Raw genomic sequence first — 18,423 nt, 5'->3', positions numbered from 1 at the left:
CGATGTCTTTGGGGTACAGGCACCTCCAGATCTGCCAACCCAGCCAGCAGGGAGTGGGCTGCAAACTCCTAGGGCTGGAAAACTTCATCCAGGAACTATACAACTCTGAGCATCCTTCTCCATGGCTGAGAGACAGGCAGCAGAGCAGCATGGGGGCATCTGGGCTGAACAGTCAGAAGGAGCAAGATGGGAAACAGATGGAAAAGACCCCCCCCCCCGCCCCCCAGCTCTCTCCTCCCCTCCAGCTCAGGCATTTGCTGAAGGTTTAATGGCATCTCAAGACCATGGCCTAACAGTCCCTCCCCAAGCCCCTGACATCGGAGACCAAGGACCAAGCCTCTGCTGATATTAGGGTGACCAGATGTCCTGATTTTATAGGGATGGTTCCGATTTTTGGGTCTTTTTCTTATATAGGCTCCTATTACCCCCCACCCCTTGTCCCGATTTTTCACATTTGCTGTCTGGTGACCCTAGCTGATATACACCGGCCCCAGGCCATTGCCTGCTTCCAGCTATTTACACTAGGCGGGAATCTGGCCTCCGCATTCCCACTGATCACCAGCAGACGCATTCCCATAGGAGGGTGCTGTGCCTGGCCAGACCTGGCCAGAGGGTGAATGAACCAAAGGAATTAGCAGGCAGAATAGCCCCCATAAGACACCATCTATCCGTCCCCCTTGGGCCAGGGCAGGAGCATTCCCCATTGTCTGTAGTTCACCCCCAGCCTCGTCAGCAGCCCAAGTGATGGGGCTCCCCCTGCAATCCCAGGAGACAATCCTGCAGCGAGAATGGGCAGGAAGATTTCCCTGCTGTTCAGCTACATTTCCCCTGGGCTTAATGTCTCCTCGTCCTCCTAGCACTGCCCTGGGGTCACCCTGAGCTCCCCTAGGCACCCAAACCACACCCCCTCCTTGGGTGTTCACCCCTCCACTAATCGCTGTATGAGGGGAGCTCCTAGCAGCCCCAGCTGGGATGGGAGTGTGTGCTCTGTGCAGACACAGAGAGACAGTCCCTATCCCAAAGAGATCTCAGGCTAACGAGACCCGACAGACATGGCTGGGAGGGGAAACTGAGGCACAGAGCAGGGCAGGGACTTGCCCAAGGCCACCCAGCAGGTCAAAAGCAGAACAGGGAACAGGACCCAGACTGGCTCCCTGATGTGGCAGTACAAAAACACCATTGCAGGTGGCTGCTCTGAATCCTACCTCACCTGGTCCTGTCTAAAAGCCATGCGTGAAACGAGGGGGCCGGTTCTCAGCCTGGTCTTTGGTGGGTGGCCACAGCGGCTGCCCAGCAGGAATGCCAGTGCCATGGGAACACAAATCAGAGGGGATTTGGATTACAGCTGAATGGGCTGTTGCAGGGGAGGGGGTGTTCCCCACTCTACAGGGTGGCAATTAGCTTGCTGGGCAGTTTTCCTCCATCAGAGCAGGCTAGGTGGGGGCCCGGGAGCCAGGCGAGCTGAGTTCTAAGCCTGGCTTTGCTGGAAAATGGCCATGGAACCGTAATCACCTGGTGCCTCAGTTTCCCCCTCTGAAGAGTGGGGACTATGGTAGCGCAAGCCCCACGGAGCAGAGCTCTGCGAGAGCTGCTCACTGTGACCACAGCCTGCCCTAGCGATGGGTTTTGCCCAGGATGGGGTGTGGGAAGGAAAGGAGCAGTGATCACACCTTCCCAGCCCACGGGCGGGCTGGGATCCTTTTGTCACCTTGTTTTCATAAGAGCATAAGAACGGCCTGACTGGCTCAGACCAAAGGTCCAGCCAGCCCAGTAGCCTGTCCTCTGACAGTGGCCAATGTCAAGTCCAGGGCTGACGATAGGCGGGGAGGGGGAAAAGCCAGTACATATTACCGGGGCCCAGCGGTCCAGGAGGGGGTCTGGGGTCCGGCCTCCCTGGTTTCATCGGCCCTGTTTAGCCGGTCCGCCCTTGCTGGGGGGCCCGAAAAAATTTTTTCACCGGGGCCCAAACCAACTCTGAGTGCCCCAAAGGGAATGAACAGACAGGTTATCATCAAGTGATCCATGCCCTGTCACCTAATGCCAGCTTCTGGCAAACAGAGGCTAGGGACCCCATCCCTGCCCATCCTGCCTAATAGCCATTGATGGACCTATCCTGCATGAATCTCTCTAGCTCCCTTGTGAACCCCAATATCATAACTCCTTTCCCCAGCGGCGGGTTCTGGGTGATCTGCCAGTCCCATTATCAGCTGATACAGGGCACGAAGCCCAAAGAGGCTGGTACTCCAGAGATCTTCCCTGAAATTACTTCCAAGAGCAGAGACGTTTTTTAAAAATGAGCACGTGTGTGAGCGAGACCCATCGCATCTGCTTGGCTGGGCTTGGCTGTCCAAGTTAGCTGAAAATTACTGGGCCGGAGTGGAAGCGATTTGATCAGGCAGCGAATTAGATACTGCAGCGGCAGCCAGCCGGACGTACTGAACCTCATTTGCCCCAGTGACTGAATGTTCCAGCAGGCTGTGGATGGTTTCCATAGAGAAGGACCAATTGAGGCAGCACATACACACACACAACGGGGAAGGTCTGGCTCTAGTCCCTGCTGCGTGCCCCTCTGTAGCCCTGCCCACGGGCTATGGCCCCACTCGTCCAGCAGGGCGGCAGTAGAGCGGCAAGTTTCAGTGATAATGAATGGGACGGTTCACACCTCTTGGAGCCATCGGGTCAGGCTGGCTGCAGACTCAGGCAGGCTCGGTTACACTCAGGGCACATTTTCTTGGCATCCCTGAGGGCTAGAACCTGTTTAAAAAACCCCAAGAATGTTGCATTCTGCCCTCATCACGGCAGATCAGGTGCGGACGCTTCAGGCCTCAACCCAGCTTTGGCTGGCTCCCAAATTAGTGGGACCAGGTTCACGAGCTGGCCCTGAGGAGGCCCGAGTGCTGCCCTGCACCCCCGCCCCAGCTGGGCCTCGTTACACACAGGTCCCTTCTCTTTACTCTCTGCGTTAAAGCAGAGGCTACAGGTGCCAACTGAGATCAGGGCATCAGTGTGCCAGACACATCGGGAGAGGCCGGCCTTGCCCAGATGACCTCAACACAACTGACTTTGGCAGAGCCACCATGACAATTAATCCAGCGTCTCTCTGCACCCCAGGGCAGCCTCCTTTCAGGGCCTAATCCTGTGATGGCCACAGTTGTCTGCTGAAGCCAACAGCAGCTCTGCACTGGGCAGGACACAGGAGCAGGCTCCCTCCGGCTTTCTGTTCTGGCCAGCGTTATCCTGGGAGATCCCTTCTGCAGCCAGTGCTGACAGGCCTGGTACAGCCTCCTCACCCCAGCTCCGCTGCAGAGCTGGCAGCTAAGCACAGCACTGGAGCAAGAAAACCGTTCCAGCTGCCCATAGTCTTTAATGTATTCAGCCTCCCAGCCCCACCCCCTGAGGCAGGGCTCGGGACAGGTGGGGACACAAGGCACAGAGACGCCAAGGTTACATCCGCAAGTCTCTGTGCCTCAGTTTCCCTTCCCACCCTTGTCTACTTAGACTGTGAGCTCATCAGGGCAGTGACTGTCTCTCATGCTGCGTCTGTGCAATGGGTCCCTGATCTCAGCTGGGACCACTAGATGCTGTGTTAATATGAATATAAATACCAGACATGTGGCTAAGCTCTTGGGCGTACCTGGAAAGGCCGCTAGCTTTATTTATGGGAAGCACATAAATAACCCGCGGAACTCACTGCTACATGATAAACAAACAAAGAACTGAACCAAGATTTAAAAAGAAAGAAGTGAGAGTCTGTGTCTATTATATAAACTACAGACACAAAGTGGCTTCTGTGCAGCTCAAGTTCCAACACCGTCTCGTTTGTTTACCAGGGCTCACACCCTCTACAGAAAACAGAGTCCTCTAGTAGCAGAATAATGCATTACAAGCAAATGTCTTGTCATCTATCCTCAAGCTTCAGGACATAAGCTGATCCCCAGCAGGAAGTCAGGAAGAAATGTTCCGAACCTGTTTTCTTCTCCCCACTGGGTGTGGGGCTCCACTGATCAATCCAATCTGCTCCTGGAAATAGTTTCATAGATTTTAAGGCCAGGAATTTGACCCCCTGCATAATAAAGGCCACCCATACAAATCTGAGAGGAGGAAGTCTCCCTGCTTTTGTAAAGGGGAAACTGAGGCACAGCATGGGTAAACGATTCACCTGACAAGTCAGAGCCAGGCATAGAACCCAGGAGTCCTGCTTCCGGGATCCGGCTATGATCTGTAGGCCTCCACCCCCATGGCCTCAGGCAGGTGGGCATAACTGTAGCAGTGCCTGATCCAGTGACAATAGAACTGTGCACCCCCACATGGTCAAAGGTGAGAGGTGACTCATCTTCCTCAATACACAATTACACACACAATCCATACACTCCGCCACATAGTCAACTGATATACAGGCAAAGACACACACACACAAAATCCACACACCCTGACACACAATCACAACTGATATACAGTCACACACACACAATCCACACATCCCGACACACAATCACAACTGATACACAATCACGCCCCAAGCCGCCACAATCACACACTTCCCAACATATCCTCACTCTCACCCACAATCAGCCCCCCAAAACACACATTCAGACACATAATCGCACCCCCATCCCATCTCCCCATAATCACACCTCCCAACACAAAGGCACACACCTTGCACACAAAAGCAGACTCTCCACACAAAGACCCACGGAGAAGGGGGGAAACAACTGATCGTACAGGTGGAACCGATCAGACAAGTGCACAAGGCTCCCACCTTGCAAGGGAGCGAAACATTTTTCTCTGCTGATCAGCCAGGCTTTTTCCTACGTGCATCATAATATTGAGGGAGCACCCAGAGTAGGGTGACCAGATGTCCCGATTGTATAGGGACAGTCCTGATTTTGGGGTCTTTTTCTTATATAGGCTCCTATTACCCCCCACACCCCATCCCTATTTTTCACACTTGCTGTCTGGTCACCCTAACCCAGAGCCCCTCACTGACATCCGCCCCTCATGCTGCACACCCAGTCCTGCAGCAGGGCCCTGGCTGAGCTGGGTAGAACCCAGGTGTCCTGGCTGCTACGCCGGCATGTGGTGCACTACACCACGCCCAGATCCTCTCCCGGCTCTGTTGCATCACCATTGATTCCAGCGGCTCGGCATGGCCTGTGGACTCAGGCTTTGCAAAGGGCTTGGCCCACGTGCGCTCGGGGGACAGCTGGGGAGCAGAGGGTGAAACATGGTGGCATGTGGTTGCATTTTCCTTCCCAGATCCCCACTCAGCCCTCCCCCCTCACCCATCTGCTTTGGTTTGTTTTCCCACCAGCTCCACTAACAAGTGCTATTAATAAAGTCCACCCCCCCCCAAACGCTCTTAGATTTTAAATTACTTAGTTTAAAATAATAAGAGGAATGTATCTCCCCAGCAGTGCGACGCGCTGGGTATTGGCCAGGCGACGACAATCGAAAGCAGGTGTCCCTTGCTGGATGGATCGCAGCCAAACAAGGCCAGGAACTGAGCAAACCTTGCCAATTTCCCCTCTCCCTTCCTGCAGCCAGGCCCAGAGCAGAGGGCTAGATCCTCGGCTGGTGGGAATCAGTGCAGCCCCCCGGATTTACACCAGCTGAGATCTGGCTCAGAACCTCTGGCCCGTGTTTGCTCTGGATTTTCTTTAGCTGTCCAGGCTAATGGGGAACTGTAGCCGCGTCTGCCCTTAGAGGCTGGGTCACAAGAGCTGGGTTGTTATTGTAGTGTTGCGCCTCAGCATAGGGCTGAGCCTGTCTGTTTTCGTGGGCTCATCCATCAGTGCAAGGGCTGAGCACACCGGCTTGTTATCGTCAGACTACTCATGAGTGCAGGGGCCATGAACCGGTTTGTTTTCATAGGGCTTTGCCTCAGTGATGGGGCTGGCTTGTTATTGTAGGGTCATTAGTGCAGGGATTGTGCATGCTGGTTTGGTATTGGAGGGTCAGTCGGTGCAGAGGCTGTGCATGCTGGTTTGGTATTGGAGGGTCAGTCGGTGCAGGGGCTGTGCATGCTGGTTTGGTATTGGAGGGTCGGTCGGTGCAGGGGCTGTGCATGCTGGTTTGGTATTGGAGGGTCGGTCGGTGCAGGGGCTGTGCATGCTGGTTTGGTATTGGCGGGTTGGTCGGTGCAGGGGCTGTGCATGCTGGTTTGGTATTGGAGGGTCGGTCGGTGCAGGGGCTGTGCATGCTGGTTTGGTATTGGCGGGTCGGTCGGTGCAGGGGCTGTGCATGCTGGTTTGGTATTGGAGGGTCGGTCGGTGCAGGGGCTGTGCATGCTGGTTATTGTAGGGTCAGTCAGTGCAGGGGCTGTGCATGCTGGTTTGTTATTGTAGGGTCATCAGTGTTGCACAGGGAGGATGCCGTCTAGGGCCAACTGAGGTAGTTCTTCGAGTGCTTGCTCATATCCATTCCAGTTAGCTGTGCGCGCGCCGCGTGCACGTTCGTTGGAAGATTTTTACCCTAGCAACACTCGGTGGGTCAGCTGGGCGCCCCCTGGAGTGGCCCCACCATGGCGCCAGATATATACCCCTGCTGACCCAACCGCCCCTCAGTTCCTTCTTACCGCCCGTGTCGGTCGTTGGAACAGTGGAGTGCGGTTTTACTGACCTCCACCTCCGTAGCTACTTGTAGTTCTCTAGTTATTTTGTTGTGTATATAGTTCAAAGTTATATAGTTATAGTTAATTTTTATTATTCATAGTTAGTGTATAGTTAAGAAGAGTTCGGGGATTAGCCCCTTCCCCGCACCCGGTACTGGGGCCCATGCCCAGTTCACCGGGTTTCAGACCGTGCTTGGCCTGTCATAAGCCGATGCCGACAGGAGATCCACACGACTCCTGCCTTAAGTGCCTCGGGGAATCTCACCTGACAGATAAGTGTCGTATTTGCAAGGCTTTTAAGCCGAGAACAAAAAAGGAGCGGGACTTTTGGCTAAAGCAGCTCCTCATGGAGGCGGTTCTTACCCCTCCGCCTTCGGCACCGAGCGCTGGTCAATCGGCTGGCAGAAGCACCTCCTCGGCACTGGACCGTGCCGGTACTGCCAAGGCCTCTCGGCACCGGCTGTCGCTTGCACCAAAGTCGACTCGGCACCGCTCCCTCTCCCCGAGGTCGAGAAAGCCTAAGACTCCTGCTGCTTCCGTGCCACCTGCACCACAGCCAGAGAGCTCGTCTAAGTCGGATTGCCCGGCACCAACACCTGCCGCGGCACCAACACCTGCCGCGGCACCGACGATGTCGGCACTGTCGATTCCGGTCCCACGAGGGCCGTTGAGTCTGGTGCCTGTCAGCTCCCCGGCGTGAGCCGTGATTGAGCTTACTATTCCATCCATGAAACGGAGACGTTCTCAACGGCAAGGGATCTGATTGCCATGACAGAGTCGACGCTACCTCAACCCCCGGCACCGCTGGTGCGGGTAATACAGTCTATCAGCAAGCCTGCCTTGATAAGACCATCCTCTGTCAGCACAGCAGAGCGGCACTGTTCACGATCATGGTCCCGCAGACGTTCCAGGTCTTGTCAGCATTCCCGCTCCCGATGCCGCTCGCAGTCCCGGTACCGTTCTCCTCCTCGGTACCGGTCACACTCGCGGCACCAGTCGGTATCCCGGTCACTGGCCTGCTGCTCTCGGCACCATTCCAGCTCCCGGCACCGCTCCAGGCACTGTGACTGCCGTAGCCGCTCCCGACGTTGAGCCTCGAGATCTCGGTCGACCTCCCGGCACCGCTCCGGTCGCAGGTCCCGATCTCGTTCCTGGTACTGGTATGCCTCCCGGTACCAGTCCCCGGTGCCGAGTAGGGCAAGGTCCGCTAGAGACAGAGACTCTGCCCAGGGCTTTTCAGCACCTCCATGGCCATCCAGACACGCATCAGTGTCATCCCACGCAGACAGCCCTTATACTCAGGACCGCGATTCTGATGTGCCCACCAGAGTCTTCCAAGAGACCCCGGCCCAGAACCAAGGACCCCATCAGTGGTCTTTCTGGACACCTTGGGCTTACCACCAGGCCCAAGGCATACCAGTAGTTCCATCCCACTCTGTCTCATCAGAGCACCGAGTGCCAGAGGCGACGGTTAGCCATCCCCCTCCCACTGCTGCAGAGGAAGCCCCAGTTCACCCACCGGACTCCCAGGTTCCTCTGAAGCAGGAGATCACCCAAGAGCAACTGGCCACCCAGGACCCGCTCGTCGCCGGCATCTCCTTTTCCTCTTCTCCAGATGAGGCGGTGGCAGGAACATCCTCCTCGGGCCCTCCTCCAATTGACCTGAGAGCCCATCAGGACCTCCTAAGGAGGGTAGCACTCAGTATGAACCTCCAGGTGGAGGAGGTTCCGGAGGTAGAGGACCCGATAGTGGACATTCTATCGGCGGATGCCCCCACTAGAGTGGCCCTACCGTTTATTTGGACTATCCAGGCGAATGCTGATACTATATGGAAGTCCCCAGCCTCTATCCCTCCTGCTGCCAGGGGAGATGAGCGTAAATATATGGTGCCCTCTAAAGGGTACGAGGCCTTTCTGTCCCCAGCCTCACCGCCCATACTCTGTGCCTAGACAAGGACAGGACTTTGGCAGGCGGCGCGGCCGAGGTGGTCGCAGACGACCGTCAGGACCCCAAGGGGGCCAAAATTAAGGTCCCTCAAAACCACCACTGGGACCAAAGATGAACTTTTGAAGGTGCGCCCGAGGGCGGCGTACCAGTTACAGGCCAGGATCCCTCTCCTCCCTTCTCCAACCATCTCTCCTACTTCCTCCCGGCGTGGTCCCAATTAACTTCAGATCACTGGGTCCTACGCACAGTGGAGTATGGGTACCACCTCCAATTTATTTCAACTCCGCCCTCCCACCCTCCAACCCTGTCCCTCTTCAGGGACCCCTCTCACGAGCAATTCTTCTTACAAGAGGTGCAGACGCTCCTCGCCATAGGAGCTATAGAGGAGGTAACGATGGACGAAAGGGGCAAGGGGTTTTACTCCCATTATTTCCTAATCCCCAAGTCGAAGGGAGGTCTCAGACCTATCCTAGACCTGTGAGGACTCAACCAGTTTATGATAAAGTTGAAGTTCCGCATGGTATCCCTGGGGGCCATTATCCCGTCCTTGGATCCTGGAGACTGGTATGCCGCCCTCGATATGAAGGACGCGTACTTTCACATCGCCATCTTTCCTCCGCACAGGAGATACCTCTGCTTTGTAGCCAACTGTCAGCACTTCCAGTTTATGGTCCTGCCGTTTGGCCTTTCTACAGCCCCAAGGGTATTTACAAAGTGTATGGCCATAGTTGCCGCCTACCTCCGCCGACGTTGGATACACGTTTTTCCATATCTGAACGACTGGCTCATCCGAGGGGCGTCCGAGACACAAGTCACTCAGCATGTGGGCATCATCAAGGACCTATTCACACGTCTAGGCCTGATGATCAATATAGAAAAATCCACTCTGATTCCCATGCAGAGGTTTGACTTCATAGGAGCTATCCTGGACTCCAATCTAGCCAGAGCCTGCTTACCACAGCCGCGGTTTCAGGCGATGGCAACAATCATCCGAGGTCTACAGAATTTCCCGATGACCTTGGCTAGCGCTTGTCTCGGTCTCCTGGGTCACATGGATGCCTGCACATTTGTAACCGAACACGCCAGGCTCCGCCTCTGTCCTCTCCAAGTTTGGCTCAACTCGGTATACCGCCCGGGCAGGGACCCAATAGACAGGATAGTCACCATTCCCCCGAGCACCCTAGACTCCCTAGAATGGTGGCTAACTCCCTCCCTGGTGTGTGCAGGATGCCGTTCCATCCGCCCCTACCCTCAATGTTTCTGACGACGGACGCGTCATCTGTCGTCTGGGGTGCTCACCTCGGTCACCTTCGTACTCAAGGCCTTTGGTCTTCTCAGCAGCTGGCATTACACATAAATGTCCGAGAACTGAGAGCAGTCCGCCTCACGTGACAGGCGTTCCAGCAACAGTTGCAAGGCCGTTGTATCTCAGTGTTTACAGACAACACAACGGCCATGTACTACATAAACAAACAGGGAGGGACACGGTCCTCCCCCCTTTGTCAGGAGGTCATCCAACTCTGGGACTTTTGCATAGCCCACTCGATAGATCTGATAGCGTCCTTTCTCCCAGACGTTTGGAACACCCTGGCAGATCAACTCAGCAGGTCTTTCCTGTCTCACGAGTGGTCGATCCGCCCGGACGTTATGCATTCTGTTTTCCAGAAGTGGGGATTTCCCCACATAGACCTGTTCGCTTCCCACAAGAACAGGAAATGCCAGATGTTCTGCTCCTTCCAAGGTCTCTCCCCGGGATCGATCTCGGACGCTTTCCTGATGCCATGGAAGAGCCAGCTCCTTTATGTCTTCCCACTGTTCCTGCTGGTTCACAAGGTCCTGCTGAAACTCCGCAGGGACAGAGCGTGCATCATCATGATCGCTCCAGCGTGGCCCAGGCAGCACTGGTACACCACATTGCTCGACCTGTCGATAGCCAACCCAATTACCCAGCCACTCCACCCAGACCTCATAACTCAGGACCACGGCAGGCTTCGCCACCCGGACCTGCAGGCTCTTCACCTCACGGCGTGGCTGCTGCGTGGCTAAACCAGTCAGAGTTACGTTGCTCTGAATCAGTACGACAAGTTCTTCTGGGTAGCAGGAAGCCTTCCACCAGGTCAACGTACCTGGCCAAGTGGAAGCGTTTCTCCTGCTGGTGCGAAACGCTTAATCTTACTCCCACTGAGGTCTTGATCCCCTCTATTTTGGACTGCCCCTGGTCTCTCAAACAGCAGGGCCTAGCAGTATCATCACTGAGGGTGCACTTGGCAGCCATCTCTACCTTCCACCCAGGCAAAGGTGGCCGTTCCGTGTTCTCACACCCTATTGTTTCAAGGTTCCTCAAGGGCTTGGAGCACTTATAGCCTCAAGTACACTGCCCAGCCCCGACCTGGGACCTCAACCTGATTTTAACCAGACTTATGTCTCCCCCATTCAAACCGTTAGCAACCTGCTCGCTACTATACCTGTCTTGGAAGACAGCTTTCCTCATAGCCATTACATCAACCAGACGAGTCTGTGCGCTTAGGGCTCTTACGGTGGATCCGCCGTACGCTGTGTTCCACAAAGACAAGGTGCAGTTGTGACCACACCCGGCTTTCCTCCCTAAGGTGGTTTCGGCCTTTCATGTTAACCAGGACATCTTTCTCCTGGTCTTCTTCCCGAAGCCACACTCAACGCGACGGGAGCAACAACTGCACTCCTTGGATGTCCGTAGAGCGCTCGCATTTTATATTGAGTGGACAAAACCGTTTTGTAAAACGCCCCAACTCTTGGTCGCGGTAGCAGACCGAATGAAAGGCCTACCTGTTTCCTCTCAGAGGATCTCATCTTGGGTGATGGCGTGCATCTGCATTTGTTATGATTTCCCCAAGCCACATCACCGCACATTCTACCAGGGCTCAGGTTTCATCTGCCACCTTCCTGGCTCGTGTACCTATCCAGGAGATATGTCGCACAGCTACCCGGTCCTCGGTCCACACCTTTGCTTCACATTATGCTCTGATTCAACAGTCAAGAGATGATGCAGCCTTTGGCTCAGCAGTTTTGCATTCTGCCACATCTCACTCCGACCCCACCGCCTAGGTAAGGCTTGGGAATCATCTAACTGGAATGGATATGAGCAAGCACTCGAAGAAGAAAAGAAGAAAAGACCTTCTCAGTTACTCACCTTTCTCACTGTTGCTCTTCGAGATGTTGCTCATATCTATTCCAAACCCGCCCCCCTTCCCCACTGTCGGAGTAGCCGGCAAGAAGGAACTGAGGGGCGGTTGGGTCGGCTGGGATATATATCCGGCGCCGTGGCGGCGCCACTCCAGGGGGTGCCCTGCCGACCGAGTGTTGCTAGGGTAAAAATCTTCTGATGAACGTGCACGCAGTGCGCGCACACCTAACTGGAATGGATATGAGCAACACATCTGAAGAACAACAGTTACAAAGATGAGTAACCGTCTTTTTTGCTGCTCACTTGCTGGAGTTCTGTTTCAAAGGCGAGCAGTGGCTCACCATGCATCGCCTTCGCCTCTTACCGCGCGGCTGATTAATATTCTGCAGCAGGAGGCCCAGCTGTCACAGCAGAGGACTGCAAGTGAAACAAGTGGGCTCCAGAGGATTGGCCTGGGAGCGTCCCGAGTTCATAAATAATCCGGGACTCACTGCTCCTTCTTAAATATTTGAAGCAGAGTTTTTCCAAAGGCAGTTTAAGTGCTCTGTGCATAATTCTGTATTTAATGGCACTTCAAATAAATGAAACGGATTCAAATCCTGGCGTGGGATTCAGAGGGACTGGCAAAGGAACAGCCTCAAACCAAGAAACTCCCACCCCATCAGCGTAGCTAGGCCTAGATAAACATTGGTTTGTTATTGCAGGGTCTCCTGCTCAGTCTAGCTTTATTGTAGGGTAAAAATTGTCCCAATGCGCCTAAGCCTCATTTTCAAAAGTAACTAAGGCCAAGATACTCAAAGGTGTAGGGGTTTCTTATTTCCACAGATTACACTGGGTGTTGACCTCCTAAATACACAGGAGTTAGACACCTAAATATCTGGGAGGAACTTGGCCTTTGTACTTTTGCAAATGGGACTTAGGCACTTTGGAAAATGTGACCCCATCTAGTGACTCGACCACTGGACTGGGAGTCAGGCACCCTGGGTTCTAATCTTGGCTGAGCCACATCTGTTCACTGGCAATGATCTGCCCCAAGCAAATGTCCATTTTCATTCCAATTTTCAGTTTGCCGACGAGGGCAAATTCAACCGAACAGCATCGTGTTGAATCAACCTTGCCAACCCCAGCACGGCTCCGTTCGGCGTTCAAATGGCATTTCATTTTGCTCTTTGGCCATGGAAAACCGTTGGTTTAATCATTTCACGTGGGGGAGTTTTCGATTTTTTTGCATCTACTTTTTCCAGTGGAAGAGGGGGGAGGTTAGAGTTGGGACAGGAAACACTTTTTGACACTTTTTTGAACCGAACAACGTGTGAAGAAGAAGATTACGAGGCCGGAAGGGACCACTGTGCTCATCTAGCCTGATCTCCTGTGTTACACAGGCCAGAGACCTGCCCTCCCAAATTCTAGACTGTAAAACGGCCAATGAGAACTACTTTCTCTCCTTTTCATAACTTCCTCCAACCTTTCTCCAGTGGCAATAAGAGACGAGGCTGTATAAACCCCAAAGCTCCAAACCAATATGGAAACGGACGATTTTCATTTCCCAAAATGAAACATTTTAAAGCCGAAACAAAACCAGAAATTTGTCCCTTCCTAGTGGACTGCCATTGTGAAATGTTCCTTTTTCTGATGTCCCACAATAAACTGGGGTTTTCCAGTGGGAAAATCTTGCAGGGGGATTTTTTCCAGTGTCCCAGCTGGCTCTGACACTAGCCTGCGGGGTGACCATAAGCATTTACGCGCTCCAGGCCTCAGTGTCCCCTGCCGCCTTTTATTTACACGGTGAGGCCAAGATCCTCAAAGGTAACTCCCATGCACCTTTGAGGCTCTGGGCCCAAGGGCTTTGTCTTCGCTCTGTGTCTGGGCAGAGCCCAGCACCGTGGAAGCCTGAGGTCAGTTGGTGTTACCATAATACACCTAATTGTTTTCTCTGGAGGGCTGGGCTGGTGACACACATTTCCTTCGTATTTTAAAGAATGAACAGCAGTGAATTACTTTCCTGGAGGAACCTCGGCTATTTCCCAGGGCCTGGGGATCCCAGGGAATGAGATGTGGAGCTTTATGCCTCTGTTTTTCCAATCCGGTCCGGATTTGATTCAAAGCCATCGGACCGGAGTCTCTGCTGCAGGGCCCGATTTTCCTGCGCCCTGCCCCTTGGTCACTCATTTATACCAGAGCCCAGTGGGTGGGAAAAGCCACCCGAGCCAGTGGCTGGCTGCCCAGGCTGCACTGCACAGGGCAGGGAAGAACCAGGCCCTTCACGAGCTTGCTGCTGAGACGAGTTTGCAGGGTCTCAGCCCAGTTCCCCGTGCACACAGGCTAGTAGCACCCAGCCGTCACTCCAGCTGGCTCCCTCTCGGACAGCCCCAGCAGAGGGGCCAAGGATCCAAGGGGACACAGAGGCTAGTTGCCCTCGTGCCTCACTAAGGGGGTCCAGCAGGGCAGGGGGTGGGGCAGACGCTGACGGGGGCCAAGCGGAGGCATCCAGCCGGCAGAGCCCTCGCTGGAGATGCAGCTGCAGGGAAGAATGGTCGGGGCAGATTAACTCCCTGGCCTGGATGGGGTGTCACTGAATCTCCATTGTGCAACCTCCCCCCCCCCCAGCATCCTGTGACACCCCTCGCACCGCCACCACCTACCTGCAGGAAGCACTGCTGTGAATGCAGTTTCTTAGGATTGCAAGGCCCATTCATCGCCCGGCCGGGGAAGGAACTGCTTCGAACAATGCACCCACATGGGGAACAATGCCTGGGCCCAGGCACACGGCAGCCAGGCTGAGACCCATTGTCAGAGCTCCTCTGGGAGAAACGGGGATGTGGGAGGAGCCCGGTACAACTCTGCTGGGCCCCCCATGAGCCTGTGCTCAGCTACACGCCTCTGCAGCTCACCTGGGCCCCATGCACTGAATGCACTCGAGGGCTGGTGCAGCTGTGGGGACCTGTCTGTTGCTGGGCAGGGCTGGGTGTCTGTGTATGTGTGGGTGTGAGGGGGGGTGTGCCTTCACGCCAAACACTCCAAGTCCCAGGTGCACAGGTGGGGGTTGGGGACCCTAGAATTGTGGAGATGCGGGTGTCCGTGGCTCTGTTTGCACTGCAAAAAAAGGGGGTTCTTAACTGGGGGCTCACTCACCCAGTGCCCATAGCTATGAAGACGCGGCTGCTTGTCTTTTAGCTTGGGTGAGCGGCGCAACTGCCCTCGCCCCCGCCCCAGGCTGCCTGACAGTCTGGCCCTGGTGCCGTAGCCGGAGTTCAGAACACCCCTCTGTGTGTGAGCAGGGCTGGGAGGACGGGTTTGTCTGTGTGTGTCGCCGTGGAGGTGTCTGTTGGGGGGAGGACTGGGGGCAGAGGTGTTTGTGTGTGTGGAGTTGGGCGTTTCGTGGCTCTGAAAGGAAGGGGGTGTGGATGCGGAAGTGTCAGAGAGGGGAAGGGTGTGTGTGTGTGTGTGTGATGCAGTAGGGACTGTCTGTGTGGGGAGTGGGAGAGCAGGGGAGGACTCTAGGGGATGGACGATGCCAGGGCCTGTAACCTGAGCTAGGTAAGGGAGGGGAAAGGTCACACCTTTGCCGGGAAGGGGACAAAGGAAGGGAGTGGCAGGAGGGAAGCAGTTTGAGTTTGGGCTTGGGGCTGTGTGGGTGGAATTCAGGGTATCCTAGCTGGGATCCAAGCACCCTGAAAGCCCAGAAGGACTCGGTGGAGGGGTCCTGACTGTGCCTGCAAGCCCTGCTGTAACCTGTGTTCCTGTTGTCCAATAAACCTTCTGTTTTACTGGCTGGCTAAGAGTCACTGTGGGTCCCAGGAAGAGGAGTGCAGGGCCGGACTCCCCCACACTCCGTGACAACTGGTGGCAGCGGTGGGATATACTGCACCCCGTGGACGGCGCTTCCTGCAGTAAGTGACTGGGGAGCAGTAAAACGAAGGGGTGACTAACCCCTGGGAGTGTGTGCCCAGTGAGAAGGACTTTGCAGTAACAGGGTCCCCCGGGGGATTGCAGCGAGCGGTTCCAGGGGCGGAGGAGTCTGCAGCTCGACCCTGGCAGAGAGGTGGTGACCTCACAAAGGGCTGGTGCACTAGGGGTCCCCCTGGAAACCGTGGGGAGCGGCGAGCACCCCGGCCTGTGAGTGGCCAGCAGGAAGATGTATGCCAAGCGGCGCAAGTGTGACCTGGTGGAGCTGTGCAAGCAGAGGGGGCTGCACCCAGGGAGGCTCAGCAAGGACCAGCTGATTGCACAACTGGAGCAGGGAGACTGCATGAATGAACGGAGCCCTGTCTCTGAGGGAAGCAGCCGGGCAGATGCAGCGCAGGCACCAGTGTCTGTCCCCGCTGGGAGTGGTCAGCCGGCGGACGAGGGCTTCCCGAGACCCCCCCCTTCCTAGGCCTAGGGGAAGGGCGAGGAGGAGCCCAGTGTATACCGAGGGCACCGTGACACCCCCGGCCAGCAGGGGATCCGCCAGGCGAAGCCCACCCCCCAGCAGGGGATCCTCCCGGCAACGCTAGGCATCCGTGGAGCGGACGCGGCTGGAATATGAAAGGGAGAAGCTCGAGTTAAAGAGGCAAAAGCTGGAGGAGAAGGCGAAACAGCGTGAACATGAGCGGGAGGAGAAGGAGAAACAACGTAAACATGAGCTGGAGCTGGCCCGGCTGGCGAGCAGTGGGGCCCTGGCTGCGGTGAGTGAGGGGGGACCCAAGCCTACAAAGAGCTTTGATAAGCACTTGCTGCCCCGGCGTAAGGAGGGGGAGGACATAGATACCTTCCTGACGGCCTTTGAGAATGCCCGCGAGCTGCACAGGGTTGACCCTGCAGACAGGATCGCAGTTCTCACCCCCTTACTGGACTCCACAGCCGTGGAGGTGTACAGCCGACTGAAAGGGGTGGAGGCAGGGGACTACGAACTGTTCAAACAGGCCCTGCTCCGCGAGTTTGGGCTGACTCCTGAGATGTACCGGAAAAAGTTCCGGAGCCAGCGTAAAACCCGTGAGGTCACATACCTACAACTGGTCAACCGGGCGCAGGGGTATGCCCGCAAGTGGACAGCTGGGGACCAAACTAAAGAGGACCTGCTTGACCTATTCATACTGGAGCACCTGTACGAGCAGTGCCCGTCCGACTTGAGGCTGTGGTTGATGGACCAGAAGCCGGAGAACCCACAGCACGCAGGCCAGCTGGCCGACCAATTTGTGGACAGTCGGGCAGGGGATGGCAGGGAGGAGTCTCGAAGGAGCAAGCCTGCCTCAACGCAGAGAGAGAGTCATCATGGGACCTCCCAGCGGGGTCCTATGGAGAACCCCCCCAAAAGGGGAACATCCAGCGGCAGGTCCCTCCGACCCACTCAAGGGGACCCACGAGACATGGGCTGCTATCGCTGTGGCCAGCGAGGTCACATACGGGCCCAGTGCCCCAAGCTCAGGGACAGACCAAGCGGACCCAACCCGCAGAGGGTGGACTGGGTAAAAACCCAATCGGAGGAGGGGCTACATTCCCAGGAAAGTGGGGCTGGCAACATACCACCTGTGGATGCTCCAGGCTCCGGGTTTTTGGTTTACTGGGTGGGCGCGGGGCTGCCCCTCCGGAAGGAGTGCATTGTTTCCCTGGAGGTAGATGGGAGGAAGGTCACTGGGTACTGGGACACGGGCGCAGAGGTGACGCTGGCCCGGCCCGAGGTAGTGGCCTCAGATCGGATGGTGCCCGACACCTACCTGATCCTGATGGGCGTGGGCGGGACCCCATTCAAGGTGCCCGTGGCAAGGGTACACCTGAAATGGGGGGCCAAGGAGGGCCCCAAGGATGTGGGGGTACACCGATATTTGCCCACTGACGTGTTAATGGGAGGGGACCTCGAGGACTGGCCTAGTAACACCCAGAGTGCCCTGGTCGTGACTCGTAGTCAGAGTCGGCAAAGGGCACTGCACCCCGACAATGGGGAAGGTACTCGACCTGAGGTGCAGGACCCTAACTCAGGGAGCGGGGAACGCCCAGGGGCACGGTGCAGAGAGGCTGCGGCCTCAGACCCAGCCAGCAAGAGAGAGCCGGTCCCCATCCCTGTCCCAGCTGCTGAGTTCCAGGCCGAGTTGCAGAAAGATCCCTCCTTGCGGAAGCACTGGGACCGGGCTGACCTTAGTGCGGTACAGACCATGAGGAGAGGTTGCAAGGAGAGGTTCCTGTGGGAGAAGGGGTTCCTGTACCGAGAATGGGCTCCCCCAGGGGAAGTAGAGTCATGGGGGATCAGGAGGCAGCTGGTGGTTCCCCAGAAGTTTCGTCACAAGCTGCTGTACCTGGCCCATGACATCCCTCTCGCAGGGCACCAGGGAATCCGACGCACCAGGCAGAGGCTGCTACAGAACTTTTACTGGCCTGGGGTCTTTACCCATGTCCGACAGTACTGCCAATCCTGTGACCCCTGCCAGAGGGTGGGGAAGGCCCGGGACAAGGGGAAAGTGGCTTTGAGGCCTTTACCCATCATAGAAGAACCTTTCCAGAAGGTGGCCATGGACATAGTGGGACCTCTCAGCAAGACGACCTGGTCAGGGAAGAAATACATCCTGGTGGAGGTGAATTTTGCCACTCGCTACCCCGAGGCGGTGGCCTTGTCCTCTGTCGAAGCAGACACAGTGGCAGATGCGCTGCTGACAATTTTCAGCCGGGTGGGGTTCCCCAAGGAGGTCTTAACGGACCAGGGGTCCAACTTCATGTCGGCCCTGCTCC

Source organism: Gopherus flavomarginatus, chromosome 20 (assembly GCF_025201925.1).
Source record: "Gopherus flavomarginatus isolate rGopFla2 chromosome 20, rGopFla2.mat.asm, whole genome shotgun sequence".
In the NCBI taxonomy this organism is placed as follows: domain Eukaryota; kingdom Metazoa; phylum Chordata; order Testudines; family Testudinidae; genus Gopherus; species Gopherus flavomarginatus.
Note: the sequence above shows the minus strand (reverse complement) of the source record.